The 16,145-nt window shown below is 44.2% G+C and overlaps 1 pseudogene; it reads left to right on the forward strand.

Moving 5' to 3' along the window:
• The window catches only part of LOC126566711 (large subunit ribosomal RNA), an 8,373-nt pseudogene extending 3,799 nt beyond the window's left edge, over positions 1-4,574 (forward strand).
• Positions 4,575-16,145: the final 11,571 nt, after the last annotated feature.

Below are 16,145 nucleotides of genomic sequence, written 5' to 3' on the forward strand. Positions count from 1 at the left end.
TCAAGTTCCGCCAGCTCTTCCGGCGTTAGCAAGCTCCCGTCCGGATGCCTTGCTGGTGGAGGCTCGCCGCGTGCCGCCCGTCGCTCCTGCGTCCTCAGTCGACGCGCTTCGTTGCGCCGATCATACCTCTCCCGGACCGTTGCTGCATGAGCCTCGTCAAGGCGTTGCGCCGCCTGGCGCATTTCTACGTCCGCGCTGGTTGCCCGCTCGACGTACCATTCCTGCTGCAGAGCACAGGTGATGCGTTTGGCTGCCTCACAGACGTTGCTCCAGTTCTGACGGTTCTCCAGCATGAACGTCAGAAGGTTGTCTGGAGTGACCGCCGCTGCCGTGTCCTCGCCCAGCAGTTCGCCACGGACGTCCGCGAACCGTGGGCAGTCGAAGAACGCATGCTCCGCCGATTCTGCCACTCCCGGACATCTAGCACAGTCCGCCGACGGCGAGAAGTGCTGCGCGTGGAGGTAGTCGTGGAAGAAGCCATGGCCGGAGAGGAGCTGGGCGAGATGAAAGGTCATCTCCCCATGCGGCCGGCCCTTCCACGTCGCGATGTCTGGGATTAGCCGGTGTGTCCACCGGGTAAAGCGGCTCGTCGGCGCCAACTCGTCCCACTCGGCCTGCCACTGGGCGATGGTGGCCGTTCGCTCCTCTCTGCGGATGCTGCTTGTAGTCGTGCCGGTCTGCTGGCGTCGCTGATAGCACCTTGCGTCCTCCGTGATCTGCAGGCAGATCGGGATGACGCTTGCAAGGACAGTGGCCACCTCGCCGCGCACCGATATAAATGTGCGGGCTACCGGTCTCGCGTAGAGGCCCTGCACCCGGTTCAACCTCCTGCGGTTCCGTTGAGTGCGAACTGCCTCGTGCCACACTGGAGCAGCATACCGCAGCGTCGAGTCCACGACGGACGCGAGCAGTCGTCGTTTAGCACCCTTGGGGCCGCTGTGGTTCCGCATCAACCGGGATACCGCCTGTGCCACACGGAGTGCTTTTGCGGAGACGCACTCGACGTGGGCATTCCAAGACAGGTGGTCCTCCAGCATGACCCCAAGGTACTTAATCGTCCGTGTTGGCATCCTCTGCACGCCCGCGATGGTCACCGGCGCCTGCGTGTTCGCCCTCCGCATCGTGGACATCATTACCAACTCGGTCTTAGCCGGAGCAAGCTCCAGATGATGTGCTGCCATCCACGAGTTGATGATGCCGATCGCCTGCTCAGCCAGTACCGCTGCCGCCTGTGGTGTCGCTCCTCCCGCCAGAACGACCAAATCGTCCGCGAAGCCGATCGCTTCCGCACCGTCCGGCAGCGTCAGCCGCAGCACACCATCATACATGACGTTCCACAGGGTCGGCCCTAGTATAGAGCCCTGTGGTACGCCTGCCGTGACTGTCCTGCGAACTGGTCCCTCGGCGGTCTCGAAAAGCAGCTCCCGTCCCGAGAAGTAGCTGCGCAAGACTCGCTGGAGCGCTGACGGTACGCTCATCCGCTGGAGAGCTGCTGCAATCGCCGTCCAGCTGGCCGAGTTAAAGGCGTTCCGCACGTCCAGAGATGCCACCATCAGGCAGCGAGGGTCTCTGCCATTGGTGCGGTGGAACGTCCTCGCGTACAGGCCTCGCTCGACGACCCGCTGGATGGCCTGCACCGTCGATCGTCCGCGGCGAAAACCATACTGCTCGGGCGACAAGCGGGGTGCACTGCTGTCCTCCAGGTGCTCGTTCAGGCGGTCGAGGATAATCCGCTCGAACACCTTCGGGACTGCACCCAGCATCAGCAGCGGCCGCCACGACGATGGCTCGCCAGGGGGTTTGCCTGGCTTCGGGATTAGCACCAGCCGCGCCGCCTTCCATGGCGTCGGAAACTCTCCCCGCCGCAACAAGTCGTTGAACACCCGGGTGAAGACCTCCGGGTGCTCTCGGATCGCGGTCTTCACCGCCGCGTTGGGGATGCCGTCGAGTCCTGGCGCCTTGGACGATGCCATCCTGGCTGCAACGGCCAACACCTCGTCCTGCGTGACCGGCCGGACCTCCTCCGTGTCGCCCTCGGCTGCGATGGTAGGCCAATCGAACGGAGGGTGCGTCGGGAAAAGTGCGTCAACGATCGGCTGGAGTACTGCTCGGTCGGTTTCAGGTGGTGCGCGACTGCGCAGCTTGGCCAGCACCACCTTGTACCCGAGCCCGAATACATCGTTCTCCACCCCGTCAATGAGCTCCTGCATGCAGCGATCCTTGCTGCGCTGGATCTCGCTCGCCAGCATCCTCCGCGAGCTCAGGAGCTGGGCGGTCAGCGCGAGGCGCTCATCAGGCGGGGCGCTGCGACGTCGCCGTTCTGCAGCTTCGCACTCCTCCCTCAGCCGGTCGATCTCGGGTGTCCACCAGTACATCCTCGGCGCTTGGTGGAAGGTCGCCCCATGCACCCGCTCCATTGTGCCATCGCACGCTGCAGTAAGCCCGCCGACCAGGTCTTCCGGTGTCTGCGCCAGCTCGAACCGTCCGATGGAAAGGGCGGTGGCGAAGCAGGAGCTGTCAAACTGCGCAGTTTTCCACCGGGTACCGGCATGCCTGGCCGTGCCGATGTTGTTGTTCGGCGGCTGATGTCGTTGCCTACGGTGGTGTTGCATGCCATCTCCCGGAAGACCCACCTGAAACTCCAGGTAGGAGTGGTCGCTGTCGGAGAACCGCGGACTTACCCGCCAGGAATCGGGGCGCGCAATAGTGTGGCTGGAGAAGGTTACATCCACTATGCTTGGTCGTGCCACGCCGTTACCCTTGAACGTGGGTACGTTACCGCTGTTAAGCGTCCGGAGCCCCAAATGGTCTACGACGCTCTTCAGGTCTTCTCCCCTCCGTGACGTACGGGCACTACCCCAGTCCTGGCTCCACGCGTTGAAGTCCCCGGCAAGGACTACCGTCGCGTGTCCGATCAGCGACATCTCCACCGCCTCAAGGTAGCTGACAAAGTCGGCCCCGCTGGTGTTGTTGGGCGAAGCGTAGCAGCTGGCGAATGTTATGCCTGCAATGGTGGCTACAACTAGCCCTGGCGACGACGATCCCCATAGTCGCTGGATGGGGAAGGAGCCAGTGGCAATCACCGCTACGCTTTCCGCTTCATCATATGCCCATCTCGGGTTGGATCTTGGTGGCCGATAGAGCTCGCAAGCAAGCACGACCTGCACTCCAAGCTCCCTAGCCGTCTGCAGCATCAGGTCCTGTGCTGACCGGCTCCGCCCAAGGTTGATCTGTAGGACCTTCAGTGTTGCCGGCAGGTCGGATGGCCCACCGGGTGAGGACCCTTGCACCTGGCGCAACACGGATCCTCCTGGCAGTGCATCGCCCGATGACCCGGCTTCCCGCAGCGAATGCAGGCGTCCGTGCGGTCGGCCTCGCTCCTGCACTTCGCCCTCCGGTGGCCGATCTCCAGACAACGGAAGCATCTCGGCTGCCGTTCGGTCGTCTGCAGTACTCGGCTGATCGGGCACAAGGTGAAGCTCACCTTGACGCGCTTGCCCACCAGCTTCTCTGCCATCCTCTCCGGCACCCGAACGCGCGCCACCTGCGTCCCGTTGTAGTTCTCCATCAGGCGCACCTCCTCCTCGCAGATGGTCTCGCCTGCAAGGGCCGAAAGTGCCTCCGCCACCTCTGTCGCCAGCGCTAAAGGGTCGATATAATCAACGCGAAGTGCAGCCCTGTCTGTGATCAGTCGACAGCGAATCGCGGGGGTCGCTGCGTCGCAGAACGCCTTTACGGCGGAGAAGATCTCCCCCGAGTTCGCCCCCTCCGGCAGGTCCATCACAAGTCGCGAGCGGGTAGTTCGTCGTCCGACTCCCAGGACCTCGCTGAGGTGGGCCAGCTCTGCCGACGAGCGCACGGCCCGGTAGACCTCTGTCCAGGTCTGTCCCTCCCCTGGGGTCACCTCGATGGCGTCGGGACGACAGGGATAACTGGCTTGTGGTCGCCAAGCGTTCATAGCGACGTGACTTTTTGATCCTTCGATGTCGGCTCTTCCTATCATTGTGAAGCAAAATTCCCAAAGCGTAGGATTGTTCACCCTTTCAAGGGAACGTGAGCTGGGTTTAGACCGTCGTGAGACAGGTTAGTTTTACCCTACTGGTGTGTGCATTTGTGCTATCTTAACGGAATTCCTGTGCAGTACGAGAGGAACCACAGGTACGGACCACTGGCTCAATACTAGTTCGACCGGACTTTGGTATGACGCTACGTCCGCTGGATTATGCCTGAACGCCTCTAAGGTCGTAACCAATCCGAGCTGATAGCGCTTCAAACCCCCATAGGCAATCGTAAGCTAGCGGGCCTAACAACCCTCCGAGATACGCTGGCGCTGCCTCGCAGCCTGGCGCCTCATCCCCGCTTCTAGACTTGGCCGCATCGCGCAGGGTCGCACCGCACGTGTTAGTACCTGACCATAGGGAACACTGGTGGCAGCTGACCTCGCCGACCGTGGACTTGACTAGTTTCGATGCCTACCGACCGCCCGCAAACGACGGGACTTCAGGCTGGGAGCTGCGAGTTGTAGAGATGCGTTCGCATCGATCCTCTCAGGCGACCCATGCTTGGTGGTGTATTCGTGTGTACTGTCGCACCTTTCCGGGTGTGTTCAGTATGCACGATGAATGAGTTGGAAAACGAAAGACAGAGAGAGAATTGAAATGTTACTGAGCATATAAGCGAAGAGTGTGTGGGTTCATAAGAATGTTGATCATATGCAGTTGATACCGGTACGGGTCCGTCATTACTCCTCCACGGAGTGATGATCGGTTTGCTTGAAGGGGGCAATACGCATCGTTGACTTACCTACGGGTAACCCGCTTACGAGTGGGTCGATTGCTGTCGGGGCAAGCAATCGGGTTAGCGCCGTATCCGGATATAGAGAGTAGTATGGGGTGATAATGATTAACATGTCGAGTGATGGCTGCACCTCCTAGTGGAAAGTTCAAACGTGACGGTTGCTTCGCTACGGGGTACTAGGTACCTCTTAGAGGAGCAATGGAGTATGGAGTCCAAATTGAATGTTTGGACTTCAAAAATTTCTCTAAGTCCGGTACTTAAATCCCTCGGACATAAACTCACAAAACACATGCTATTGCATTAAAAATTTTGTTAACCTAACAAGAGATGAAGGCAAGTCGAATTGGTTGGTCCAAAACCAAAAATATCACTAAGTTCGGGACTTGGGTACAAACCGAAAGTTAAAATGATGTCCCTGAACATGCATATAAGTTCGAGTATTGATATTATAAACCTAACAAGAGATGAAAGCAAGTCGAATTGGTTGGTCGGAAACCAAAAATATCACTAAGTTCGGGACTTGTGCGCAAACCGAAAGTTAATATGATGTCCCTGAACATGCATATAAGTTCGAGTATTGATATTATAAACCTAACAAGAGATGAAAGCAAGTCGAATTGGTTGGTCGGAAACCAAAAATATCACTAAGTTCGGGACTTGGGTACAAACCGAATGTTAAAATGATGTCCCTGAACATGCATATAAGTTCGAGTATTGATATTATAAACCTAACAAGAGATGAAGGCAAGTCGAATTGGTTGGTCCAAAACCAAAAATATCTCTAAGTTCGGGACTTGGGTGCAAACCGAAAGTTAAAATGATGTCCCTGAACATGCATATAAGTTCGAGTATTGATATTATAAACCTAACAAGAGATGAAGGCAAGTCGAATTGGTTGGTCGGAAACCAAAAATATCTCTAAGTTCGGGACTTGGGTACAAACCGAAAGTTAAAATGATGTCCCTGAACATGCATATAAGTTCGAGTATTGATATTATAAACCTAACAAGAGATGAAGGCAAGTCGAATTGGTTGGTCCGAAACCAAAAATATCTCTGAGTTCGGGACTTGGGTACAAACCGAAAGTTAAAATGATGTCCCTGAACATGCATATAAGTTCGAGTATTGATATTATAAACCTAACAAGAGATGAAGGCAAGTCGAATTGGTTGGTCCAAAACCAAAAATATCACTAAGTTCGGGACTTGGGTACAAACCGAAAGTTAATATGATGTCCCTGAACATGCATATAAGTTCGAGTATTGATATTATAAACCTAACAAGAGATGAAGGCAAGTCGAATTGGTTGGTCCAAAACCAAAAATATCTCTAAGTTCGGGACTTGGGTGCAAACCGAAAGTTAAAATGATGTCCCTGAACATGCATATAAGTTCGAGTATTGATATTATAAACCTAACAAGAGATGAAAGCAAGTCGAATTGGTTGGTCGGAAACCAAAAATATCACTAAGTTCGGGACTTGTGCGCAAACCAAAAGTTAATATGATGTCCCTGAACATGCATATAAGTTCGAGTATTGATATTATAAACCTAACAAGAGATGAAGGCAAGTCGAATTGGTTGGTCCGAAACCAAAAATATCACTAAGTTCGGGACTTGGGTGCAAACCGAAAGTTAATATGATGTCCCTGAACATGCATATAAGTTGGAGTATTGATATTATAAACCTAACAAGAGATGAAGGCAAGTCGAATTGGTTGGTCCAAAACCAAAAATATCTCTAAGTTCGGGACTTGGGTGCAAACCGAAAGTTAAAATGATGTCCCTGAACATGCATATAAGTTCGAGTATTGATATTATAAACCTAACAAGAGATGAAAGCAAGTCGAATTGGTTGGTCGGAAACCAAAAATATCACTAAGTTCGGGACTTGTGCGCAAACCAAAAGTTAATATGATGTACCTGAACATGCATATAAGTTCGAGTATTGATATTATAAACCTAACAAGAGATGAAGGCAAGTCGAATTGGTTGGTCCGAAACCAAAAATATCACTAAGTTCGGGACTTGGGTGCAAACCGAAAGTTAAAATGATGTCCCTGAACATGCATATAAGTTCGAGTATTGATATTATAAACCTAACAAGAGATGAAGGCAAGTCGAATTGGTTGATAAGAAACCAAAAATATCTCTAAGTTCGGGACTTGGGTACAAACCGAATGTTAAAATGATGTCCCTGAACATGCATATAAGTTCGAGTATTGATATTATAAACCTAACAAGAGATGAAGGCAAGTCGAATTGGTTGGTCCAAAACCAAAAATATCTCTAAGTTCGGGACTTGGGTGCAAACCGAAAGTTAATATGATGTCCCTGAACATGCATATAAGTTCGAGTATTGATATTATAAACCTAACAAGAGATGAAGGCAAGTCGAATTGGTTGGTCCAAAACCAAAAATATCTCTAAGTTCGGGACTTGGGTACAAACCGAAAGTTAATATGATGTCCCTGAACATGCATATAAGTTCGAGTATTGATATTATAAACCTAACAAGAGATGAAGGCAAGTCGAATTGGTTGATAAGAAACCAAAAATATCACTAAGTTCGGGACTTGGGTACAAACCGAAAGTTAAAATGATGTCCCTGAACATGCATATAAGTTCGAGTATTGATATTATAAACCTAACAAGAGATGAAGGCAAGTCGAATTGGTTGGTCCAAAACCAAAAATATCTCTAAGTTCGGGACTTGGGTACAAACCGAAAGTTAAAATGATGTCCCTGAACATGCATATAAGTTCGAGTATTGATATTATAAACCTAACAAGAGATGAAGGCAAGTCGAATTGGTTGGTCCAAAACCAAAAATATCTCTAAGTTCGGGACTTGGGTGCAAACCGAAAGTTAATATGATGTCCCTGAACATGCATATAAGTTCGAGTATTGATATTATAAACCTAACAAGAGATGAAGGCAAGTCGAATTGGTTGATAAGAAACCAAAAATATCACTAAGTTCGGGACTTGGGTACAAACCGAAAGTTAAAATGATGTCCCTGAACATGCATATAAGTTCGAGTATTGATATTATAAACCTAACAAGAGATGAAGGCAAGTCGAATTGGTTGGTCCAAAACCAAAAATATCTCTAAGTTCGGGACTTGGGTGCAAACCGAAAGTTAATATGATGTCCCTGAACATGCATATAAGTTCGAGTATTGATATTATAAACCTAACAAGAGATGAAGGCAAGTCGAATTGGTTGGTCCAAAACCAAAAATATCACTAAGTTCGGGACTTGTGCGCAAACCAAAAGTTAATATGATGTCCCTGAACATGCATATAAGTTCGAGTATTGATATTATAAACCTAACAAGAGATGAAGGCAAGTCGAATTGGTTGATAAGAAACCAAAAATATCACTAAGTTCGGGACTTGGGTACAAACCGAAAGTTAAAATGATGTCCCTGAACATGCATATAAGTTCGAGTATTGATATTATAAACCTAACAAGAGATGAAGGCAGTCGAATTGGTTGATAAGAAACCAAAAATATCACTAAGTTCGGGACTTGGGTGCAAACCAAAAGTTAAAATGATGTCCCTGAACATGCATATAAGTTCGAGTATTGATATTATAAACCTAACAAGAGATGAAGGCAAGTCGAATTGGTAAGTAAGAAACCAAAAAAAATTTCTAAGTTCGGGACTTGGGTACAAACCGAATGTTAAAATGATGTTCCTGAACATGCATATAAGTTCGAGTATTGATATTATAAACCTAACAAGAGATGAAGGCAAGTCGAATTGGTAAGTAAGAAACCAAAAATATCACTAAGTTCGGGACTTGGGTGCAAACCGAAAGTTAAAATGATGTCCCTGAACATGCATATAAGTTCGAGTATTGATATTATAAACCTAACAAGAGATGAAGACAAGTCGAATTGGTTGGTCCAAAACCAAAAATAACACTAAAATCGGGACTTGGGTACAAACCGAAAGTAAATATGATGTCCCTGAACATGCATATAAGTTCGAGTATTGATATTATAAACCGAACAAGAGATGAAGGCAAGTCGAATTGGTTGGTCCGAAACCAAAAATATCTCTAAGTTCGGGACTTGGGTACAAACCGAAAGTTAAAATGATGTCCCTGAACATGCATATAAGTTCGAGTATTGATATTATAAACCTAACAAGAGATGAAGGCAAGTCGAATTGGTTGGTCCAAAACCAAAAATATCACTAAGTTCGGGACTTGGGTACAAACCGAAAGTTAAAATGATGTCCCTGAACATGCATATAAGTTCGAGTATTGATATTATAAACCTAACAAGAGATGAAGGCAAGTCGAATTGGTTGGTCCAAAACCAAAAATATCTCTAAGTTCGGGACTTGGGTACAAACCGAAAGTTAATATGATGTCCCTGAACATGCATATAAGTTCGAGTATTGATATTATAAACCTAACAAGAGATGAACGCAAGTCGAATTGGTTGGTCCAAAACCAAAAATATCACTAAGTTCGGGACTTGGGTACAAACCGAAAGTTAAAATGATGTCCCTGAACATTCATATAAGTTCGAGTATTGATATTATAAACCTAACAAGAGATGAAGGCAAGTCGAATTGGTTGGTAAGAAACCAAAAATATCACTAAGTTCGGGACTTGTGCGCAAACCAAAAGTTGATATGATGTCCCTGAACATGCATATAAGTTCGAGTATTGATATTATAAACCTAACAAGAGATGAAGGCAAGTCGAATTGGTTGGTCGGAAACCAAAAATATCACTAAGTTCGGGACTTGGGTGCAAACCGAAAGTTAAAATGATGTCCCTGAACATGCATATAAGTTCGAGTATTGATATTATAAACCTAACAAGAGATGAAGGCAAGTCGAATTGGTTGGTCCAAAACCAAAAATATCTCTAAGTTCGGGACTTGGGTGCAAACCGAAAGTTAAAATGATGTCCCTGAACATGCATATAAGTTCGAGTATTGATATTATAAACCTAACAAGAGATGAAGACAAGTCGAATTGGTTGGTCCAAAACCAAAAATAACACTAAAATCGGGACTTGGGTACAAACCGAAAGTAAATATGATGTCCCTGAACATGCATATAAGTTCGAGTATTGATATTATAAACCGAACAAGAGATGAAGGCAAGTCGAATTGGTTGGTTGGAAACCAAAAATATCACTAAGTTCGGGACTTGTGCGCAAACCAAAAGTTAATATGATGTCCCTGAACATGCATATAAGTTCGAGTATTGATATTATAAACCTAACAAGAGATGAAGGCAAGTCGAATTGGTTGATAAGAAACCAAAAATATCACTAAGTTCGGGACTTGGGTACAAACCGAAAGTTAAAATGATGTCCCTGAACATGCACATAAGTTCGAGTATTGATATTATAAACCTAACAAGAGATGAAGGCAAGTCGAATTGGTTGATAAGAAACCAAAAATATCTCTAAGTTCGGGACTTGGGTACAAATCGAAAGTTAAAATGATGTCCCTGAACATGCATATAAGTTCGAGTATTGATATTATAAACCTAACAAGAGATGAACGCAAGTCGAATTGGTTGGTAAGAAACCAAAAATATCACTAAGTTCGGGACTTGGGTACAAACCGAAAGTTAAAATGATGTCCCTGAACATGCATATAAGTTTGAGTATTGATATTATAAACCTAACAAGAGATGAAAGCAAGTCAAATTGGTTGGTCGGAAACCAAAAATATCACTAAGTTCGGGACTTGTGCGCAAACCAAAAGTTAAAATGATGTCCCTGAACATGCATATAAGTTCGAGTATTGATATTATAAACCTAACAAGAGATGAAGGCAAGTCGAATTGGTTGGTCCAAAACCAAAAACATCACTAAGTTCGGGACTTGTGCGCAAACCAAAAGTTAATATGATGTCCCTGAACATGCATATAAGTTCGAGTATTGATATTATAAACCTAACAAGAGATGAAGGCAAGTCGAATTGGTTGGTCCAAAACCAAAAATATCACTAAGTTCGGGACTTGGGTACAAACCGAAAGTTAATATGATGTCCCTGAACATGCATATAAGTTCGAGTATTGATATTATAAACCTAACAAGAGATGAAGGCAAGTCGAATTGGTTGGTCCAAAACCAAAAATATCACTAAGTTCGGGACTTGTGCGCAAACCAAAAGTTAATATGATGTCCCTGAACATGCATATAAGTTCGAGTATTGATATTATAAACCTAACAAGAGATGAAGGCAAGTCGAATTGGTTGATAAGAAACCAAAAATATCACTAAGTTCGGGACTTGGGTGCAAACCGAAAGTTAAAATGATGTCCCTGAACATGCATATAAGTTCGAGTATTGATATTATAAACCTAACAAGAGATGAAGGCAAGTCGAATTGGTTGGTCGGAAACCAAAAATATCTCTAAGTTCGGGACTTGTGCGCAAACCAAAAGTTAATATGATGTCCCTGAACATGCATATAAGTTCGAGTATTGATATTATAAACCTAACAAGAGATGAAGGCAAGTCGAATTGGTTGGTCCAAAACCAAAAATATCACTAAGTTCGGGACTTGTGCGCAAACCAAAAGTTAATATGATGTCCCTGAACATGCATATAAGTTCGAGTATTGATATTATAAACCTAACAAGAGATGAAGGCAAGTCGAATTGGTTGGTCCAAAACCAAAAATATCTCTAAGTTCGGGACTTGGGTGCAAACCGAAAGTTAAAATGATGTCCCTGAACATGCATATAAGTTCGAGTATTGATATTATAAACCTAACAAGAGATGAAGGCAAGTCGAATTGGTTGGTCCAAAACCAAAAATATCTCTAAGTTCGGGACTTGTGCGCAAACCAAAAGTTAATATGATGTCCCTGAACATGCATATAAGTTCGAGTATTGATATTATAAACCTAACAAGAGATGAAGGCAAGTCGAATTGGTAAGTAAGAAACCAAAAATATCACTAAGTTCGGGACTTGTGCGCAAACCAAAAGTTAATATGATGTCCCTGAACATGCATATAAGTTCGAGTATTGATATTATAAACCTAACAAGAGATGAAGGCAAGTCGAATTGTTTGGTCCGAAACCAAAAATATCTCTAAGTTCGGGACTTGGGTGCAAACCGAAAGTTAAAATGATGTCCCTGAACATGCATATAAGTTCGAGTATTGATATTATAAACCTAACAAGAGATGAAAGCAAGTCGAATTGGTTGGTCGGAAACCAAAAATATCACTAAGTTCGGGACTTGTGCGCAAACCGAAAGTTAAAATGATGTCCCTGAACATGCATATAAGTTCGAGTATTGATATTATAAACCTAACAAGAGATGAAGGCAAGTCGAATTGGTTGGTCCAAAACCAAAAATATCTCTAAGTTCGGGACTTGGGTACAAACCGAAAGTTAAAATGATGTCCCTGAACATGCATATAAGTTCGAGTATTGATATTATAAACCTAACAAGAGATGAACGCAAGTCGAATTGGTTGGTAAGAAACCAAAAATATCACTAAGTTCGGGACTTGGGTACAAACCGAAAGTTAAAATGATGTCCCTGAACATGCATATAAGTTTGAGTATTGATATTATAAACCTAACAAGAGATGAAAGCAAGTCAAATTGGTTGGTCGGAAACCAAAAATATCACTAAGTTCGGGACTTGTGCGCAAACCAAAAGTTAAAATGATGTCCCTGAACATGCATATAAGTTCGAGTATTGATATTATAAACCTAACAAGAGATGAAGGCAAGTCGAATTGGTTGGTCCAAAACCAAAAATATCTCTAAGTTCGGGACTTGGGTGCAAACCGAAAGTTAAAATGATGTCCCTGAACATGCATATAAGTTCGAGTATTGATATTATAAACCTAACAAGAGATGAAGGCAAGTCGAATTGGTTGGTCCGAAACCAAAAATATCTCTAAGTTCGGGACTTGGGTACAAACCGAAAGTGAATATGATGTCCCTGAACATGCATATAAGTTCGAGTATTGATATTATAAACCTAACAAGAGATGAAGGCAAGTCGAATTGGTTGGTCGGAAACCAAAAATATCACTAAGTTCGGGACTTGGGTACAAACCGAAAGTTAAAATGATGTCCCTGAACATGCATATAAGTTCGAGTATTGATATTATAAACCTAACAAGAGATGAAGGCAAGTCGAATTGGTTGGTCCGAAACCAAAAATATCTCTAAGTTCGGGACTTGGGTGCAAACCGAAAGTTAAAATGATGTCCCTGAACATGCATATAAGTTCGAGTATTGATATTATAAACCTAACAAGAGATGAAGGCAAGTCGAATTGGTTGGTCCAAAACCAAAAATATCTCTAAGTGCGGGACTTGTGCGCAAACCAAAAGTTAATATGATGTCCCTGAACATGCATATAAGTTCGAGTATTGATATTATAAACCTAACAAGAGATGAAGGCAAGTCGAATTGGTTGGTCCAAAACCAAAAATATCACTAAGTTCGGGACTTGTGCGCAAACCAAAAGTTAATATGATGTCCCTGAACATGCATATAAGTTCGAGTATTGATATTATAAACCTAACAAGAGATGAAGGCAAGTCGAATTGGTTGGTCCGAAACCAAAAATATCTCTAAGTTCGGAACTTGGGTGCAAACCGAAAGTTAAAATGATGTCCCTGAACATGCATATATGTTCGAGTATTGATATTATAAACCTAACAAGAGATGAAGGCAAGTCGAATTGGTTGGTCCGAAACCAAAAATATCTCTAAGTTCGGGACTTGGGTGCAAACCGAAAGTTAAAATGATGTCCCTGAACATGCATATATGTTCGAGTATTGATATTATAAACCTAACAAGAGATGAAGGCAAGTCGAATTGGTTGGTCCAAAACCAAAAATATCACTAAGTTCGGGACTTGGGTGCAAACCGAAAGTTAAAATGATGTCCCTGAACATGCATATAAGTTCGAGTATTGATATTATAAACCTAACAAGAGATGAAGGCAAGTCGAATTGGTTGGTCCAAAACCAAAAATATCTCTAAGTGCGGGACTTGTGCGCAAACCAAAAGTTAATATGATGTCCCTGAACATGCATATAAGTTCGAGTATTGATATTATAAACCTAACAAGAGATGAAGGCAAGTCGAATTGGTTGGTCCAAAACCAAAAATATCACTAAGTTCGGGACTTGTGCGCAAACCAAAAGTTAATATGATGTCCCTGAACATGCATATAAGTTCGAGTATTGATATTATAAACCTAACAAGAGATGAAGGCAAGTCGAATTGGTTGGTCCGAAACCAAAAATATCTCTAAGTTCGGGACTTGGGTGCAAACCGAAAGTTAAAATGATGTCCCTGAACATGCATATATGTTCGAGTATTGATATTATAAACCTAACAAGAGATGAAGGCAAGTCGAATTGGTTGGTCCAAAACCAAAAATATCACTAAGTTCGGGACTTGGGTGCAAACCGAAAGTTAAAATGATGTCCCTGAACATGCATATAAGTTCGAGTATTGATATTATAAACCTAACAAGAGATGAAGGCAAGTCGAATTGGTTGGTCCAAAACCAAAAATATCTCTAAGTTCGGGACTTGGGTGCAAACCGAAAGTTAAAATGATGTCCCTGAACATGCATATAAGTTCGAGTATTGATATTATAAACCTAACAAGAGATGAAGGCAAGTCGAATTGGTTGGTAAGAAACCAAAAATATCACTAAGTTCGGGACTTGGGTACAAACCGAAAGTTAAAATGATGTCCCTGAACATGCATATAAGTTCGATTATTGATATTATAAACCTCACAAGAGATGAAGGCAAGTCGAATTGGTAAGTAAGAAACCAAAAATATCTCTAAGTTCGGGACTTGGGTGCAAACCGAAAGTTAAAATGATGTCCCTGAACATGCATATAAGTTCGAGTATTGATATTATAAACCTAACAAGAGATGAAGGCAAGTCGAATTGGTTGGTCGGAAACCAAAAATATCTCTAAGTTCGGGACTTGGGTACAAACCGAAAGTGAATATGATGTCCCTGAACATGCATATAAGTTCGAGTATTGATATTATAAACCTAACAAGAGATGAAGGCAAGTCGAATTGGTTGGTCGGAAACCAAAAATATCACTAAGTTCGGGACTTGGGTACAAACCGAAAGTTAAAATGATGTCCCTGAACATGCATATAAGTTCGAGTATTGATATTATAAACCTAACAAGAGATGAAGGCAAGTCGAATTGGTTGGTCCGAAACCAAAAATATCTCTAAGTTCGGGACTTGGGTACAAACCGAAAGTTAAAATGATGTCCCTGAACATGCATATAAGTTCGATTATTGATATTATAAACCTCACAAGAGATGAAGGCAAGTCGAATTGGTTGGTCCAAAACCAAAAATATCTCTAAGTTCGGGACTTGGGTGCAAACCGAAAGTTAATATGATGTCCCTGAACATGCATATAAGTTCGAGTATTGATATTATAAACCTAACAAGAGATGAAGGCAAGTCGAATTGGTTGGTAAGAAACCAAAAATATCACTAAGTTCGGGACTTGGGTACAAACCGAAAGTTAATATGATGTCCCTGAACATGCATATAAGTTCGAGTATTGATATTATAAACCTAACAAGAGATGAAGGCAAGTCGAATTGGTTGGTCCAAAACCAAAAATATCACTAAGTTCGGGACTTGGGTACAAACCGAAAGTTAATATGATGTCCCTGAACATGCATATAAGTTCGAGTATTGATATTATAAACCTAACAAGAGATGAAGGCAAGTCGAATTGGTTGGTCCAAAACCAAAAATATCACTAAGTTCGGGACTTGGGTGCAAACCGAAAGTTAAAATGATGTCCCTGAACATGCATATAAGTTCGAGTATTGATATTATAAACCTAACAAGAGATGAAGGCAAGTCGAATTGGTTGGTCGGAAACCAAAAATATCACTAAGTTCGGGACTTGGGTACAAACCGAAAGTTAAAATGATGTCCCTGAACATGCATATAAGTTCGAGTATTGATATTATAAACCTAACAAGAGATGAAGGCAAGTCGAATTGGTTGGTCGGAAACCAAAAATATCACTAAGTTCCGGACTTGGGTACAAACCGAAAGTTAAAATGATGTCCCTGAACATGCATATAAGTTCGAGTATTGATATTATAAACCTCACAAGAGATGAAGGCAAGTCGAATTGGTTGGTAAGAAACCAAAAATATCACTAAGTTCGGGACTTGTGCGCAAACCAATAGTTAATATGATGTCCCTGAACATGCATATAAGTTCGAGTATTGATATTATAAACCTAACAAGAGATGAAGGCAAGTCGAATTGGTAAGTAAGAAACCAAAAATATCTCTAAGTTCGGGACTTGGG

The sequence above is a fragment of the Anopheles maculipalpis genome, assembly GCF_943734695.1.
Source record: "Anopheles maculipalpis chromosome X unlocalized genomic scaffold, idAnoMacuDA_375_x X_unloc_2, whole genome shotgun sequence".
Classification (NCBI taxonomy): Eukaryota; Metazoa; Arthropoda; class Insecta; order Diptera; family Culicidae; genus Anopheles; species Anopheles maculipalpis.